The sequence below is a fragment of the Oncorhynchus keta genome, chromosome 36 (genome assembly GCF_023373465.1).
Source record: "Oncorhynchus keta strain PuntledgeMale-10-30-2019 chromosome 36, Oket_V2, whole genome shotgun sequence".
Lineage (NCBI taxonomy): Eukaryota > Metazoa > Chordata > Actinopteri > Salmoniformes > Salmonidae > Oncorhynchus > Oncorhynchus keta.
The window spans coordinates 17,023,712-17,033,471 of NC_068456.1; positions in this window are offsets into that span (position 1 = coordinate 17,023,712).

Genomic DNA, 9,760 nt, shown 5'->3' on the forward strand with positions numbered 1-9,760 from the left:
TTACCCTGTGGATCATTTGTCATAATGGACTTCCTGGTCTTTGGAGTGAATTGCATCATGGAAGTTCATGATGTTTTATGATTTAGGTGATTTCACACCATCTGCAGTGTGTGTGTGTGTGTGTGTGTGTGTGTGTGTGTGTGTGTGTGTGTGTGTGTGTGTGTGTGTGTGTGTGTGTGTGTGTGTGTGTGTGTGTGTGTGTGTGTGTTACAGAGTTACAGTTCATGTAAGGACATAAAATAATATCATTAGGCCCTGATCTAAGGATTTCACATTGGGAGTACAGATAATGTATGCATCTGTTGGTCACAGATACCTTAAATAAAAAAGGTAGGGGCGTGGATCAGAAAACCAATTAGTATCTGGTGTATGACCACCATTTGCCTCATGCTCTGCAACACATCTCCTTCTCATAGTTGATCAGGCTGTTGCCTGTAGAATGTTGTCCCACTCCTCTTCAAGACTGCAAAGTTACGGGATATTGCTGGGAACTGGAACACGCTGTTGTACACTTCAATCCAGAGCATCCCAAATATGCTCAAAGGGTGTCTGGTGAGTATACAGGCCATGGAAGAACTGGGACATTTTAAGCTTCTAGGAATTGTGTACAGATCCTTGCAACATGGGGCTGTGCATGCTGAAACATGAGGTGATGGTGGCGGATGAATGGCACGACAATGGGCCTCAGGGTGTCTGTGCAGTCAAATTACCATCGATAAAATGCAATTGTGTTCGTTGTCCGTAGTTTATGCCTGCCCATACCATAATCACACCGCCACCATGGGGCACTCTGTTCACAACGTTAACATCAGCAAACTGCTTGCCCATGCAACGCCATACACGTGGTCTGCGGTTGTGAGGCCGGTTGGATGTACTGCCAAATTCTCTAAAACAACGTTGGAGGCGGCTTATGGTAGTGAAATGAACATTCAATTTCTGGCAACAGCTCTGGTGGACATTCTTGCAGTCAGCATGCCAATTGCATGCTCCCTCAACTTGAGACATTTTTGAGTGGCCTTTTTATTATGCCCAGCACAAGGTGCACCTATTTAATGATCATGCTTTTTGATATGCCATACCTGTCAGGTGGATAGATTAACTTGGCAAAGGATAAATGCTCACTGAAATGGATGTAAATACATTTAAAAGAAATAAGCTTTTTGAGTGTATTGAACATTTCTGTGATCTTTTATTTGAGCTCATGAAACATTGAACCGACACTTTATATGTTTTGTTTATATTTTTGTTTAGTGTTTATATTTTTGTTTACATAGTGTATCTCCACACTATGAGGTTGTAAAATATTGGTTTTGGTGGGATGGAGTTTTTGCCTGCCTGGTGATATTAGTAATAGACCAGAAAAGATTCCAAACCGTTCTGCCAATAAAATCTAGTTTTCCGTTTTCCCCTCCCCACTCAGACCACTCCCAGACAGTCCTAGCAAAAATCGTCCTTGAGAAATTGCTCTTTGCTAAGAAGCTATTTTTGTTTCTTTTTGACCATTTTAATTAAAACAATCATAGTAAGGTGCTTAATTGTTACCCAGAAATATTGATATATTGAGATAAAACCAGCTGCATTGGCCCTTTAAAGGCAATGTGCCTGCATTCCTGGATACCACATTCATGGTAAATGCTGCATATGTTGGATTAATCAGAAAATCCCTTTAAATGTCAATCGCGCTGTAAGGCGGATGTAACGCGGATCAGAATGAATCCCGGCCCTAGTCTGAACAGCATCTATCCATTACCACAACTAGATCAAAAACCCAGACACAGTTGACTTTCATTTCATGCAGGGGCGCAAATCGATTTACATTGCGGGCGGCATACCAAGTTTCTCAACTTTAACCAGTTGATTTCATACCCAGCTATCAGTATCAAGCCAGTGGGCTGTCTGTCTGTTTGTCCAGGTCTTCTCCATCCCAGCAGTTGAAGGATAGCCAACTCCGCATTACTTCCTGATAATTGAGATGTAGCCCTGGAGAGAGAGAGAGCTAGAGCTGCCTGGGTAAAGCAGCTTGCTGCGCTCCCCACCCTTCAGTGGCTCCCCAAATGAAAGAGTAACAGGATTAAGTACCATGTCACTGTGATAGGAGGCACAGAGAGGCAGGACCCTGGCTAAAGCAAGGTCCCGGGTCCTCCGATAATAAAATAGAATTTAAATAAAGTACAAAATAGTGTTCCCACCCCAGGGACAGTCAGTCACATAATCTCCCTCTCGGCTCTATTAAGAGTCGCTCCCCCGGTCGCCTCATGTTGATGGACATCAAAGACGCAGCTCGTCAGCGAATGAGTCTGGCAGCAGTCGGTGGGGCATTACTGTAATTGGCTAGAGCGATGGAGAGAGAAAGAAAGTCCCTGGTATGTGAGATTAATAATGAATGTTCTGGGTTGGGTTGGGAGACCAGAAGAGAGATGCCTCAGCACTCTCTGAACAAATAAAGACTGAAGCTAAATACACTGGCCTCTGAAAGAATCCAGCTCAAGCTGGCAACCCACATGGTTTTAATTATGCCTTCATCGCAGTGACATATAGATAAATAAAATACATACGCATCTTGATGGTATAGTGAACAGCACTCCCCTAAGAGAAAGACTTCCCCTAATATACTGGGTTTTTCATGGTATTTCTTTAACATTAAATCTCTCTGGCTTCACCATCTTACATTAATAGCACTATATCTCTAAAAGAATGGGAGGGGTAGAGCTTACATCAAATATATAGATTTAAACACTATGATCAAATAAATGGGGGTCAATTTGGCCTATAAAATCTGAGATAAACCCAATACGACAACCCGTTTTTCCCCTCCCATCTTCTGGGAGCAGTTGCAAAGTATGGCTCAGCACAGCAGGACCTGGCAACCCTCCCCCAGCTCTCTGCCTGGCTCAGCACAGCAGGATCTGGCAACCCTCCCCCAGCTCTCTCTGCCTGGCTGCACAGCTGTGTTGCGCTTGGATTAGGCCAAGAATAAAACAGGAAGTCAAAATTAAACAAAAGCTTAAAAAAACACAGGCTCTTTAAGTTACCAAAGACTTAGCGGCATGACTCTGACAGCCTGTGGAAAATACACATACACTACACCTACACGCACTTACGGTATCATATTAAAAACACACATAAATGCTCAATCATTCTGCGAGCACAGTAATTCACATACATTTAGTCTAACACATTTCACACCCCTCCATGCACACCCAGCACACAAGCATATTGTCTATAGCTCACACCCACACATATGGTCCATACACACATGTTAAGTGCCTCAATGCTTTTTTCCCCTTTGGTAGTTTATTGTAGTAGTTTATGAGGGTTATTGCAGCCGAAGAGATCCTCAAAATAATAAATGGCAGAAACATCTGTGGAATATCACTCGCCTCTCTTTGATTGTTATTCCTAAAGAGGCTCAGAGCTTCAAATCAATATTTATTTTGTTATGCAAAATTAGCCATTTAACTACTTCACTGACTTGTCATACGATGAATGAATGACGAGAGAAAAGGTGAGAGCAGTGGCGACCCGTCATTCAGGGCAGGTGAATGCTGTTTTGCCTGTTTTGAATGTTATTTTGGCATTAATACGTGTCACATATTCGTTTTTTAAGAGTTAATAAACTTGCAACCTTTATTGATTAAGGCAGATTCAAAATGCAGGTGTTTCAGCCTAGCTCAGTGCTTTCTGTGGTGGTGGGGCAGCCAGCGGAAAATACGGAGTGTAGGTGTTGGTAATATTCTCTAGTTTCACTGTGATTGGCTCAGTGTTCTGTCACTCATGGGGACACTACGTCACCGCCAAGTCTAAGGGTAGAGCTCGAAAATGTAAGCCTCTTGGGTGCTGCCATAGAGTTAAATTAGAAGTGCCCATCCAAGAAGGCTCAAGGTCATTGACCACAGATAAAATGACGTCATATCACGTTATATCTACCATAGCTTTGATTGGACTTTCAAAATCTTAGCTAGCAGTCATCATCATGAATCAAATCCTTTTTAATTCTTGTCATATGAAGAGAAATTATAGATAAAACGTATCGTGCTCATCGGCCATTGGACATAAACATTACACAACCATTACACAAATCGTAAATTCAACAATGAGTGGTTAGGAAGGAATCAGTGGCTAACTGCAAGCATTGCAAAGCAATCTGCTATTCAGTGGAGTGGCTGTGTGGTCCCAAGTCTGGGATTAAGGGTCTCTTTTCCAAGCTTAAAATGATAAACATTCAACATTGGCCATGCTGTCAATGCTCAAAACAACTGTTAACTCAGAAGACAAGAAAACTGGGAACTCGGGAAAAACGGGACCTCGACTGGGAAAATACGTTTTGAACAGTCATCCAACTCGGAATTGTAAATCCGGAACTCGGGCCTTTTTCTAGAGCTACGACCTGAAGATCACTGACGTCATCATGATTCAACATTGTTTTTTTTCCAGAGTTCCCAGGTGTCTTGAAAACACAATAAATCCAGAGAATGCCAGACTTTGATGACAAAGTTTGATGACAAAATCTGCCCACAAAGGACCACAGCACCAGCTTCCTGTTCAAGTGAGCACAGCATAACAAGGTGAGTCCAAAAATGTCTTGTATGCTGCTGCATAAATTATGTAATATGCCAGGGAGATACAGTGGTTCTTCCTTTAAATGTTTTGAGCTTATGCAGATTGTGGTAAATTTTGTCTTTCTGGCAACAATGGCTGACAATTAAATGACTTGCCATAGAATTCTGCGGCACCACGCAAGCTGTGCTGCAGTACACCGCAACTTTTAAAGGAATAACCACTGTATGCATACTGTAGCTATGAAAGTAATACTAAGTGTATGTTGTGTGAGCTGTTTGTAGGCCATGTGCCTTCGCCAAATAATTTCCTTCTTAATATCGCCTACTGTTCTGAACTGGTGGTGCACATGTGGCCAATAACCTGTTTTAGAGAAATGTAATCATTTAATATTGTAAGAGCTTTCAATGTCTGCTTATATGCCCCCTTTATTTATCCTACGGTTCTTACTTGGTGTACAGGGAGATCACTGCAAGAACGGCCCATGTTCTGAATTCTGTCACTGTCAATTTCAAAAGTGCTGAACAACTAGCAGTGGCTTCTTCCTTGCTGAGCGGCCTTTCAGGTTATGTTGATATAGGACTCGATTACTGTGGATATAGATACTTTTGTGCCTGTTTCTTCCAGCATCACAAGATCCTTTGCTGTTGTTCTGGGATTGATTTGCACTTTTCACACCAAAGTACGTTCATCTCTAGGAGACAGAACGTGTCTTGTTCCTGAGCGGTATGGCGGCTGCGTGGTCCCATGGTGTTTATACTTGGGTACTATTGTTTGTACAGATGAACATGGTACCTAGTGGTCCTTCTGTAGCTCAGTTGGTAGAGCATGGTGCTTGTAACGCCAGGGTAGTGGGTTCGATACCCGGGACCACCCATACGTAGAAGTATGCACACATGACTGTAAGTCGCTTTGGATAAAAGCGTCTGCTAAATGTCATATTATTATTATTATTACCTTTAGGCGTTTGGAAATTGCTCCCAAGGATGAACCAGACCTGTGGCATTTTATTCTGAGGTACACCTCCAATTGACTCAAATTATGTCAATTAGCCTATCAGAAGCTTCTAAAGCCATAAAATCATTTTCATTTTCTTCCCTTAGAAATATGTTGTGATGTATCACATTCCCAGCCCACCCCCTCCCTTATTTGAGTTTATTTTAAAACTATTTGTTTTTTTAAACTTTTCTCCCCTTTTCTCCCCAATTGGTACAGTTTTGGTACATCGCTGCAACTCCCTCTGAAACATGACCCTGCCACTGCTTCTTGACACACTGTTCACTTAACCCGGAAGCCAGCTGCACCAATGTGTCGGAGGAAACACCGTCCGGCCAGCGACGCTAGTCAGCTTGCAGCTTTCCGGCCCACGACAAGGAGTTGCTAGAGCACTATGGGACAAGGAATTCCCGGCCGGCCAAACCCTCCCCTAACCCGGACGACGCTGGGCCAAATGTGCACCGCCTCATGGGTCTCCCAGTCACGGCCGGCTGTAACACAGCCTGGGATTGAACCCGGGTCTGTAGTGATGACTCGGGCACTGTTAAGCAGTGTCTTAGACCGCTGCGTCACTCGAGAGGCCCCTCCACCCTCCCTGTTAACCCTAAAGAATGTCTGACAACTTCTCAGTGTGTTGGGCCTTTTCCTTCCATTAATGTATTGTATAAACCATAGTCCCAATGCATTTTGTTATGACAATGTTTAAGCTATTCAACATTTTATGATAATTTAGTTAGTTAATGTCGGTGTTACTGTAATTGTTTGTCTTTGTGCATGTGTGTGTGTGTGTGTGTGTGTTTGAATATAGTCCTATGCATGTGACAATCACATGGAAATAGTTACCGCTGTCACCACAACTAACCCCCTCCCCAACACTCACCACACACTAGCGCATGACCACCCATTCCCCAAAATGTATTCTAGGAAGAGTGCACTTGTGTCTAGGGTCCATTGCATACAAATCAAATCACATTTTATTGGTCACATACACATGGTTAGTAGATGTTAATGCGTGTGTAGCGAAATGCTTGTGCTTCTATTTCCGACAGTGCAGTAATATCCAACAAGTAATCTAACAATTTCACAACAACTACCTAATACACACAAATGTAAAGGGATGGAATAAGAATATGTACATAAAATTATATGGATGAGCGATGGCCGAGCAGCACAGGCAAGATGCAGTAGATGGTATAAAATACAAGATATACATATGAGATGAGTAATGTAAGATATGTAAACATTATTAAAGTGGCATTTTTTTAACTGACTAGTGATCCATTTATTAAAGTGGCTAATGATTTGAGTCTCTATGTCATTAGTAGCCTCTCTGTGTTAGTGATGGCTGTTTAACAGTCTGATGGCCTTGAGATAGAAGCTTTTTTTTGTCTCTCAATCCCAGCTTTGATGCACCTGTACTGACCTTGTCTCCTGGATGGTAACGGGGTGAACAGGCAGTGGCTCGGGTGGTTGTTGTCCTTGATGATCTTTTTGTCTTTCCTGTGACATCGGGTGCTGAAGGTGTCCTGGAGGGCAAGTAGTTTGCCCCCCGGTGATGCATTGTGCAGACCACACCACCCTCTGGATAGCCTTGCGGTTGAGGGCTGTGCTGTACTGTAATTGTTGACATTATACTGTGCTGTACATATGCACATGTCCATAAACAATAAACAATTACAGTATAAATCATTCACACACAAATAGTCTCCATATTCACAGAACACACGCACATACAGGAACTTGCAGTATGTTGTGCTTGGCTCAGAGGAGTGTGGTGGTAAAAAGCGTCTCTCTCCTCAGTTGTGTTGGCCTCGGAATAAAGACTCCACATTTATCAGTCTTTACTGGAACATGTCCCATTCTACCTGACTTTTACTCTAAAGTCAGAGCTGGTATAATCCTCCCTCTTTCCTCCCCCTCTTTCTGTTTCCTTCTCCGTTATCATTTATTCATGTTCATTTGCAACAATGTTCTATTCATGTTTGTTTCTGTGTAATGTTGCTTATGTTACTTTGAAAAGTGTTTCTTTGAAAATAAAAATATAACTGGTCTGTGCTTGTGAGTGGCTGTATTACCTAAACACATAGAATATACTGCACTATGAATAACACTCACACGACAGTATGCATGTGTCCTCTCATTTGTACCCAGCACGGCAGCCAGTGTTTTTTAAAGGGCCTGTGATTTGACAGAATCCTGAGGGGGAAAGGGGGATTAGGTTTAGCAGCTGTTTCCCCTCAAACACTGGAGACGATACGCCGTGGCTACGCCATGCCACTGATGGCAAATTAATAGATGAAAAGGACATGCGTGGGTCGTCTCAAATAATGCTTAAACCCACCCGCTTCTTAAATAGCGAAGAAGGTGTCCTTTTCTTGAACCCAGCTGTGTGAATCCACTGACACACGAGCATGCAAGCAGGCAAGCACACACAAACACACTCAAACACACATACACGCAGACACATGGAGAGAGTTGAAGGCATATTGTGTCCATGAGAAAGGTTTAAAACATCATGTCTTTAATCTGAGAGCAGCACAAAGCCAGCCTACAGATTAAGCTGCCTGCCTCTCAAGCTACTGTGCAGCAGATCTGGATGGCCCACACTAAGACCCACAGAGACAGGGGTTTTTAACACCAGACACACACACATACACTCATATGAGCCCGCTACTGACAGCAAACCAGAAAACACACATGCACGTGCAAACACACACACACACACACACACACACACACACACACACACACACACACACACACACACACACACACACACACACACACACACACACACACACACACACACACACACAAGCATCAGGCTAAAATGCATTCCAGCTCCAGTCATCTCACTAATTGAATTGACAACTAAGGACATGTTTTATTCAAATCAAATCAAATCTATTTGTCACATACGCCGAATACAAAAGGTGTAGACCTTACTGTGAAATGCTTACTTACAAGTCCTTTAACCAACAATGCAGTTCAAGAAAGAGTTAGGAAAATATTTACTAAATAAAAGTTTTTATAAAAAACTGAAAAAGAAATAGCAACAATAAAATGGCATAACAATAACGAGGCTATGCAGTGCGGTAGCAGAGAGAACAGTCTATGATAATTCCTAAAATTTTATCTTTGTAATAATCCGGTTTAGGTCAGTTAGGATCACCACTTTATTTTAAGAATGTGAAATGTCAGAATAATAGTAGAGAGAATTATTTATTTCAGCTTTTATTTCTTTCATCACATTCCCAGTGGGTGAGAAGTTAACATACACTCAATTAGTATTTGGAAGCATTGCCTTTAAACTGTTTACCTTGAGTCAAATGTTTCAGGTAGCCTTCCACATGCTTCACACAATAAGTCTCGTGATTTTTGGCCCATTCCTCCTGACAGAGCTGGTGTAACGAGTCAGGTTTATAGGCCTCCTTGCTCGCACACGTTTTTACAGTTCTGCCCACACAGTTTTTATGGGATTGAGGTCAGGGCTTTGTGATGGCCACTCCAATACCTTAACTTTGTTGTCCTTCAGCCATTTCCTCCTGACAGAGCTGATGTAACTGAGTCAGGTTTATAGGCCTCCTTGCTCATTTTGCCACAACGTGGAAGTATGCTTGGGGTCATTGTCCATTTGGAAGACACATTTGCGACCAAGCTTTAACTTCCTGACTGATGTCTTGAGATGTTGCTTCAATATATCCACATAATTTACCTCCTCATGATGCCATCTATTTTGTGAAATGCACCAGTCCCTCCTGTAGCAAAGCACCCCCACAACATGATGCTGCCACCCTGTGCTTCACGGTTGGGATGGTGTAGTTCGGCTTGCAAGCCTCCCCCTTTATACTCCAAACATAACGATGGTCATTATGGCCAAACAGTTTTTGTTTCTTCAGACCAGAGGAAATTTCTCCAAAAAGTACGATCTTCGACCCCATGTGCAGTTGCAAACCGTAGTCTTGTTTTTTTGTGGCGGTTTTGGAGCAGTGGCTTCTTCCTTGCTGATCGGCCTTTCAGGTTATGTCGATATAGGACTCGTTTACTGTGGATATACATGCTTTTGTACCTGTTTCCTCCAGCATTTTCACAAGGTCCTTTGCTGTTGTTCTGGGATTGATTTGCACTTTTCACACCAAAATACGTTAATCTCTAGGAGATTGAACGTGTCTCCTTCCTGAGCGGTATAGCGGCTGCGTCATCCAAT